Genomic DNA, 8,977 nt, shown 5'->3' on the forward strand with positions numbered 1-8,977 from the left:
TACGAGAGATGCAACTCTGTCAAGCTCTACAAACAATGAAGAAGATAGAAGATCAAACTTTGAATGACTATGTCACCAAATTGCAAGGAATATGTAACGCTTTAGTAGCCATACAAAATCCTATTCCAGAGGAGGACAAATCTTTTTGGCTTCTCTATGGATTAAATGCCTTGTATGAATCGTTGGCCACAACAATGCTTGTTCGACCTCAATTGTCAACTTATGAAGAAATTCTACCGATACTCTAGAGCCATGACCTTCAGATAAGTTAAACACTTGGAAATTCATTTTTAGCCATGATTGTGAGCAAGGTTTTTGCCAACAAGTCATCAAAGGTAAAAAACAACAATCGATTTTTCAACAAAAAATTAGGTAGGTCCCCTAAACATAACATCTTGACCCAATCCAAAAATAATACTTCCAATCAATTCCACAAGAATAAATAACCATCATCCACTGCCACATCAAATGGGATTTGGTATCAAATTTTTCATAAACCCAATCACACTATTGATACATGTTGGCATCGATTCAATCAAAATTACCAAGATGAAAATATTCTCAGTGTTTTAGCAGCTCTCACCATCTCCGAACCGAAAGAGGGCTCACAGTGGTTTCCTGATACTGGTGCTACAATACGTATAACAAATAATCTGGGTATGTTCTCAAATTTATCCCCTTATAAATGATAAAAAAAGATTACAAGTAGGAGATGGTAATGCTCTCTCTATTGAAGGAAAATGACATATTCAACTACCATCCTCAACTGGTTCCTTTTACCTTAATAATGCTCTTTTAGTTTCACAAATAAAAAAAAAATCTCATTTCAGTTTCAAAGTTTACAAAAGACAATAATTGTTTTATGGAGTTTCATCCAAATTATTTTTATGTGAAGGACACACAAAATGGAATAATTCAGGCCAGTTAGACAATGTCTGATGATCTATACTACTTTCCTCAAGAAGAAAAAGTTTTTGCAGTCACAAAAAAATCACAATCTATGTTGTAACATAGAAGACTTGGTCATCCATCTTCAACATTGATTTCATCCTTAGTTAGAGAAAAACCACTCCCTAATTTAAGTTCTTTTTAGACACTTTTGTTAATTGTCAAATGGCAAAACAAACTAAATTGCCTTTTGATCATATTGAACATAAAGCTACTAAGCCACTTGAATTGGTTCATTCTGATTGTGGAGACCTTTACCATTAATTTCTAACTTTGGATTCAAATATTATATTTTTTTTATAATTATAGTAGATTTATGTGGATGTATCCTCTAAAGGATAAGAATGAAGCCTTTGGAACATTCGTTAAATTTTGAAATTTGGTGGAAATTCAAATTTTCTTGCAAGATCAAGGTATTTCATTTAAATGGAGGAGATGAGTACATAAACTCTCTTTTTAAAGATTATTTGATTCAATATGGAATCTTCATCATCTCTTTTGTCTTTATACTCCAAAAAAAAAATGGAATAGTCGAAAAAAAACATAAACACATAGTTGAAACGGGATTAACATTGTTATATGAAAGTAATGTTCTAACTAGTTTTTAGGTTGAATTTTTTCAAACTACATTATATCTGATTGATCGGCTTTCTACTGCTCCCTTACAAGGTAAAGCTCCTTGCCTTTTACTTCTAAATGCCTCTTCTACTTACAATCACATTCATGTTTTTGGTTGTCTGTGTTTTCCTTGTTTACAACCTTATAACAAAACCAAGTTTGAACCACGATCTATGCCCTATGTTTTTCTTGGATTTCATTGTTCTTATAAAGGTTATCAATGTTTTTGTCCATCTTTAAACAAGTCTTTATCACTAGTCATGTTGTTTTTAATGAGTCATGTTTCCTTTATTCATCACCAAAAAAATATAAAATTATGACTCCACTTACTCTTAGTGTAAATTTTTTTTTCGACAAATTACAAAAACCACCTACCACTTCACCTCCTCTTTCAACTTCTGATGACATTTAAGTTCAAAATCCTCCAAACTTATCCTTTGATTCTACCACAACACCTCCAACCTCATCTTTTACTTCCTCACAATCTTCCTAAGATAATGGTCAAATTGGAATTATTCCACCTACTCCCCCCATCCCATGATGACTAGAGCAAAGAGCAAGGCAACTGCCTCAACACTTCAAACTCATATGATCACACATATATATGAGCTTACTTCCTAAAAACTCTCTTATACTTCCTCAATGGTATGATAATATGCAAGATGAGTACACTATTTCTCAATGAAACAATACTTGGGAACTTGTCCATAAGAATTCTCTATGCATGTCGTAGGGTCTCGAAGGGGTTTTAGGACCAAGTTCAATACTGATGGATATGTCCAAAAATAAAAAACTCATCTTGTTGCTCATGGACATCGTCAACTTCATGGGATTGACTATGATTAAATTTTCCATCTTGTTGTCCAACCTCAAACAATTCGAGTAGTACTCACCGTAGCCCTTCACTATAATAGGACATTGCTTCAATTCTATGTTAATAATGTCTTTCTTCATGGATCTCTCAATTAGGAAGTGTTTATGAGACAAGCACCAGGTTTTGAAAATTTTGCTTTTACAAACCATGTATGTAGGCTCAAAAAAACTATCTATGGCCTCAAACAAGCCCCTTGTGGTTGGTATGTTAAATTTAATAACTTCCTACTTCATTTTGGTTTTCAAATCAGTAAAACGGATCTCTCACTATTTTATTATTATTCTTCATCTAACCATCTATACTTGCTTCTTTATGTGGATGATATTATTCTCACTAGGAATAACTCCTTGCTTCTTCAAACTTTTGAAACAACGCTAAGTGATACTTTCTCTTTAAAAAGTCTAGGCACTCTAGATATTTTCTTAGGCATTCATGTATGTAGAAGTCCCACTAATCTTTTTCTTTATCAAAGTCAATAACTAAACGATATATTAACTAGAGCAGGGATGAAATCTTGTACAACTGTGACAACTCCTCTTGCTACCAACACAACTTCATTTTCAAAGTTCCCCTTATACTAACCTTCTCACTATAGAAGAAGTCTTATAGGAGCCCTTCAATATTTAACATTAACACGACCTTATATATCTTACTCCATCAATCTTGTAGCCCAATATATGCACTCCCCCACTATTTTTTACTTTACACTAGTTAAAAGAATTCTTCGATATCTTAAAGGTACCATGGACTATGGTTTAGTCTTTTCAAAACCCTTATCACTAGATATCCTTGCCTTTTCCGATGCAAATTGGGGTGGTTGTTCACTACCAAGGCGATCTACCACTGATTATGTAGTCTTCCTAGGACCCAAGTTGTCTCTTGGTTTGCAATGAAACCACCCACTACATCTCGCTCCACTACTGAAATACAGAGCCATGACTTCTACATGTGGTGAAATCACTTGGCTTCAGTATCTTCTAAAAGATTTCCAACTTGACCTCCATCTCTTCTATGTGACAATTTAAGTGCTACTTACTTGGCTCACAAGCCTTTTTTTTTCACTCTCGCACTAATCATATTGGTATATACTATCATTTTGTTCGCAAGAAAGTTACAATGCAAAGTCGTCAAGTTCGCAAATTCCCTATGGGAAATATAAACATACAAAGACAAGTATAAGAAGATACATTATTCCAACTTATACCAAAACCCTTCACTACAAATGAAGACATGTTTATTTAAAGGTGGCACAAGAGACAAAGAGAGAAATCACCCATGCAAAACCATGCAAGGGTGATGTCCACGACATCCACACAAAAGAGGATGTCCCCATGCATGGTTCTAGAGAATTCAATCCCTTCAATCTCTCACATACGTGTCCCACTACATCCAACTAGAGGATCTTCTACAAATCATGATCAAATCAATTAAGGATACAAATTATCTCAAATTACTCAATAAAAGGAATAAGATCAAGGCAAAATCAAACAAGGAAATCAAGATCCAAAATCAAATGAAGAAGAAAGGAATGATTGAACTATATTTTGAATTGATTTATATAATTACGTAAAGACACTTATGGGGGGTTAGTCCACAATGAACTTGAATTGAAGTGAAATGAATTGATTCAACTTCAATTTATCTTTGGGTGTTAGTGTAGACGAGTGCAAGTGGTTGGAAAACAAATTCCAGTGTTAGTGCCCTCAAATGAAAAGTATGATATAAAGAAGAGAATGAGTAGCCTTTTATAATATACTAAATAAAACATATACCTAAACATATAATTAACCAAAATAAACGTGGTTACTGAACTTATAAGTGATTTACCGTGTAGTCCACAATATATTAATATCCTAATTAATGAAAAATTATATTATATTACTTAATGATTATATTTTATTATAAATTAAAACAATAATTACGTGTGACTAGAATAAATTATACAAAATTAATTAAAAAATTTAAAAATAACATAAGAGAATATAATAAATAAACCCAATGGTTTAACTAATTATAGCAATTGGATAATTTAACCAATTAATGATTACAATTTATTATAAATTAATATATTAATTACGTGTTACTAGAATAAATTATTTAAAATAAATAAAAAATTTAAAAATAACATAAGTGAATATAATAAAAAAATAAATTATTTTGTAATAACATCAGATATAGTTTAAAATTAAAATTCACTATTTTAATAAACAAATACATAAAAAATAAATAAATATATTAATTTATCAATAACATAATATATATTTTAAATATTATTAATTAATAATATATTCACACAAAATGAAAAAATAATGGTTAAATTATATGGATAATTAAACCAATTAATTATTTTTACTTATTAATAATTAATAAAATATTAACACAAAATGTAAAACCATTTGTTTAATTAATTATAGCAATTGGATAATTAAACCAATTAATTATTATAGTTTATTATAATTAATATACTAATTACGTGTGACTAGAATAAATTGTAAACACGTGAAAAAAACATATAAAATAACAAAAACGAATATAATTAACGTAAATTATTTTTAACAACGAGTTCGTGCGTTTAACAACATCAACTTACTAGTTTAGTACATACGAATGACAATATACATGTTCAAATACAATAAAGTACAACTACTAATAATCACTCCACATGCTAGTTGCTATGGCATCTCGAAATTATGCAACTCTTATGGATTTTAATGCACGATACCTCTTGCATTCCTATTTTTATCTTCCATGGAAACCTACAAATACAATCACCACAACCACAATGACGACTACAACAATAATTCTTGTTTCTTCTTAAATGTCATAAACACAAAAACATACCCTTATCTTCAATCACACCTATATAAAACCATCTCTAATCAAACACCGACAATATTCATCCACACAATAAGAACACAACAATCATGAAAACCCAAATCTTAACCATAATAACATTCATAATCTATCAATGATATGTCTTATAAAGTCATAATTAAAAAAATATAATTAAACTTCAAAACAATCATCCCAAAATACATAGTGTACTTAAAACTATTGACTACATTTCACCAACACAGTATTTAAGCCAAATAAGTCGCTCACCAAAATCTCCTCACCACATGACAAGAGCATTTCATAGCACTTCAAACATATTCGACAACATTGTAAAACATTTCAAAATTAATCGAACTAATTTCACTCCAGATGACTAGAACAATACAAAAACACACTCTTAAGTCCAAATTCACCGAATACCCTTGGTAGAGCCCCATATGACTTCACAGTCACTATGAACCGTACATCGTCAGTGATGGGGGTCGGGTTTCGTTGGCTAATGGACGCCTGTGTAGGCGACTCAGCCTTGTTTGAACTGGACCATGTGGTGGAAACCCTAAACTCCAAAATCTCATCACCACATGACAAGAGCATTCCATAGCACTTCAAACATATTCAACAACATTGTAAAACATTTCAAAATTAATCGAACTAATTTCACTGCAGATGACTAGAACAATGCAAAAACAAACCTTAAACACTAAACCCTAAACCCTAACCAAATTAAAATATTCCCTAAACCCTAGTCCTTAAAACCCCTAGCCCCAAACCCTAAACGCTAGTCCAAAAAACCCTAAAATTCCTAAACCCTAGACCTTAAAACCCCTAAAAGCCCCAAACCATAAACCCTAGACCTTAAAACCCCTAAAAGCCCCAAACACTAAACCCTATTTTTTTTTTAAAAAAAACATAAACCCTAATTTCAGACCTAAAGACTAAACCACCTTAAAACCCTAAAATTCCCAAACCCCAACTGTAATCCCAAAATTAAACCCTGTAAAGACGAAATTGAACCCTAAATCCCACAATTAGGCCACAATCAACATAAATTACACACAAAAATTAAAATTAAATCAAATAGAACACTAAATCAGTTTAAAAAAACTAGGGTTTCGGCTTATCTTCTGAAATTTGGGGCAAAAATCTAAGCCCAATCGAAGAAATCGACACCTAACTGTCGAAAATTGAAGGAAATTGAATGATATCGCAACCGGAATAGGTAAAATCGAAGGAAATTGGGGGAGAAGGTAAGGGAAGAGCAATAACGAGAAGGGAGAAGGACGTCGAGAGTGAGAAGAGAGGGAGGCCGAGAGGAAAAAGAGAGAGGGAGAAGGAAGAGTAAGGCCGAGAGAGAAACATAGTGGAGATGCATAGAAGAGAAGAAGAAGATGGGGCCAAAAAAATCGAGCGATGACGAGAGAAAGCAGAGGCACCAGAGAGAGCGAAGACGAGAGGAAGCAGATGGGGCGAAAAAATCATCGGGAGACAAAGGCCGAGGGAGAGGGAGAGGAGAAGAGAGCGAATGAGAAGAATTTTTTTGTTTCGGGGGGAGGCCGAGGGAGAAAGAAGAGATGTCGTCGTGCGTGGAAAGCGAATGAATCGCAAAATAGGGGGGAAACAACTTTCCCCCATTTTTGCCTGAATAAAGTGGTGTAATCTCACTTCAATTAATGTCATTCTATACTAACGCCATAAGTGGGATGAACTAGGTAATGCAGGGGGAATTCATTCCACTGGATTGTAGACTATCCCCCCCCCCCCCCCCCCTTAGATTACTACTTATCAAAGGAAGTCTTTGTGATTTATTTCTCATATATAAACCCTTGTAATCCTGTCATAAGAAGAATGATGGTTGGATATTTAAGTTTATTGATTTTGTTACCTGCCTCACCTAGTGGTTTCATGTCACTGATTTGAAGCTTTTAATGAGTCTAATATTTTTCAAGAAATTAAAAGTACTTTACAAAAAGTGTTATGTAGTGAAGCAAAAAGTCAAACACAGGCAAACTATTCAAAGACATTAATAGTAGGGTTAATTAGTTATGCAAATATGTATTTACCCTTAACATTCAAAATTCCATAAAATGCCTCCATTAATAAACCCTGTGCTTGTCTAGAGGTGGTTGGAGATGTGTTAAACGGTGAGAGCTGCTAAAGAAATCTCTCCTGGTCTCTATCCATTTGACTCACACGTAAGCTTTGTTTGATTCTTGACGACGAATTCCATCTCACATCACCTCATTTGTCTTAATTTGATTGTTCCCAGTCCAGATGTGCGTAACAGCACCAAGCAAATCACCACAGAAAATTTCCAATTTGAGGTTAATTCTACTTTTTAAGCAACTGTTCATGAGAAAAAGAAGAAAAAGAGGAAGTTTCTCTTGATCGAATTGCAATACAATCATGGAGGTGAGTCGTTAGCCAGAAAACAAAAAACTGAACACCAACCAGCCTTCACCAGCTATAATTATTCAGACGCGTCATGCGTACCTGAAATCCTTGTCGGTTTCCCAAAACCAAGATCGCGACGTTCATCTCCTCCTTCCTCCTTCCCTGACCTGCCGGAAAAAGCAAAAAAGAGGGTCCTCCCCCTCCAACCATCACATTCCCCAGTCTTGAATCCCCATTACTGTCGATGGTTTATTCATTATTGGGTCTCGATGATTTAAGTTTCTGAAATGCAGTTCAGTGTTCTGATCGTTTTAAAGGATCCTGAGAACCCCAGCTCGTTGCCAGCTGAGCTTTCTCTGGAGGAGAAAATTCGGTTCCGACTGATTTCCTGAAATCTTCGAATGTAAGGTGGTTCAGTCGATGACAACGAATCACAACTGGCCTCAATCTTGACCGCCTTAAATGAAGCCTTCCTGGGCTGTAAATACTCGTAGATTTCGTAAATGATCCGCAAATTGCTCCGAGTATTTTAATGGAGACAAGAATCTTTCGGGGCATTCCCCATACAAAATATTAAAAAACGAAAAATTTCACCGATGTTTTCTGGGTTACCGATCGGACAGAAATCTGGAACAAATAAGTATTCTAATCTATTCTCCGAGCGGTGAGAAGGAATAGATTGCTTTTTGTTTCTCGCAGATGGAATCAGAATACGATTTGGTCTAGAATTTAGTCGTGAAAGGTCATTAAGACAAAAATATACAAAAATCAAACGGCAAGGCACCTGAACATACAAAAATTAAAAAAACCGAGTAGAACGCACACAGATCAGAGTCCCTTTCCCTTCACGTCATTACATTGATTATCTCCTTAATTAACTATTCTATTAAAAGACAACCTCTCCTTTCGGCGATTTACTTTTCTTTTTTTTAACATAAATATCTATTTTCCTAAGAATAATCCTATCTTATACCTTTGTTAAAAGATAGTCTTAACGAGTATAAAGATTATATTTATTAGTTGACAGAATATCTTATATTTATTAGTTGACAGAAAAAATTTCTTGACAAATCATTTTAGGATAAAATCTTAGACCTAATTTAACAGAATAAAATTCTTATATTTGTACATCCACCTAAATTATCCACGTGCATCTATCCAAATTATCCATGTATCTACCCGTGATGAGAGTGGATCCACCCAAATTATCTACGTATCAGCACGTGAAAGCATCTATCCAAATTATCCTATGTGTTTACGCGTGTTGAGAGTGGATCCACCCAAATTATCTACGTGTCACCATGATAAAAG

This window comes from Aristolochia californica, unplaced genomic scaffold (assembly GCF_029961685.1).
Source record: "Aristolochia californica isolate CCGP_79_NKW_82.1479 unplaced genomic scaffold, dmAriCali1.0.hap1 SCAF_16, whole genome shotgun sequence".
Lineage (NCBI taxonomy): Eukaryota > Viridiplantae > Streptophyta > Magnoliopsida > Piperales > Aristolochiaceae > Aristolochia > Aristolochia californica.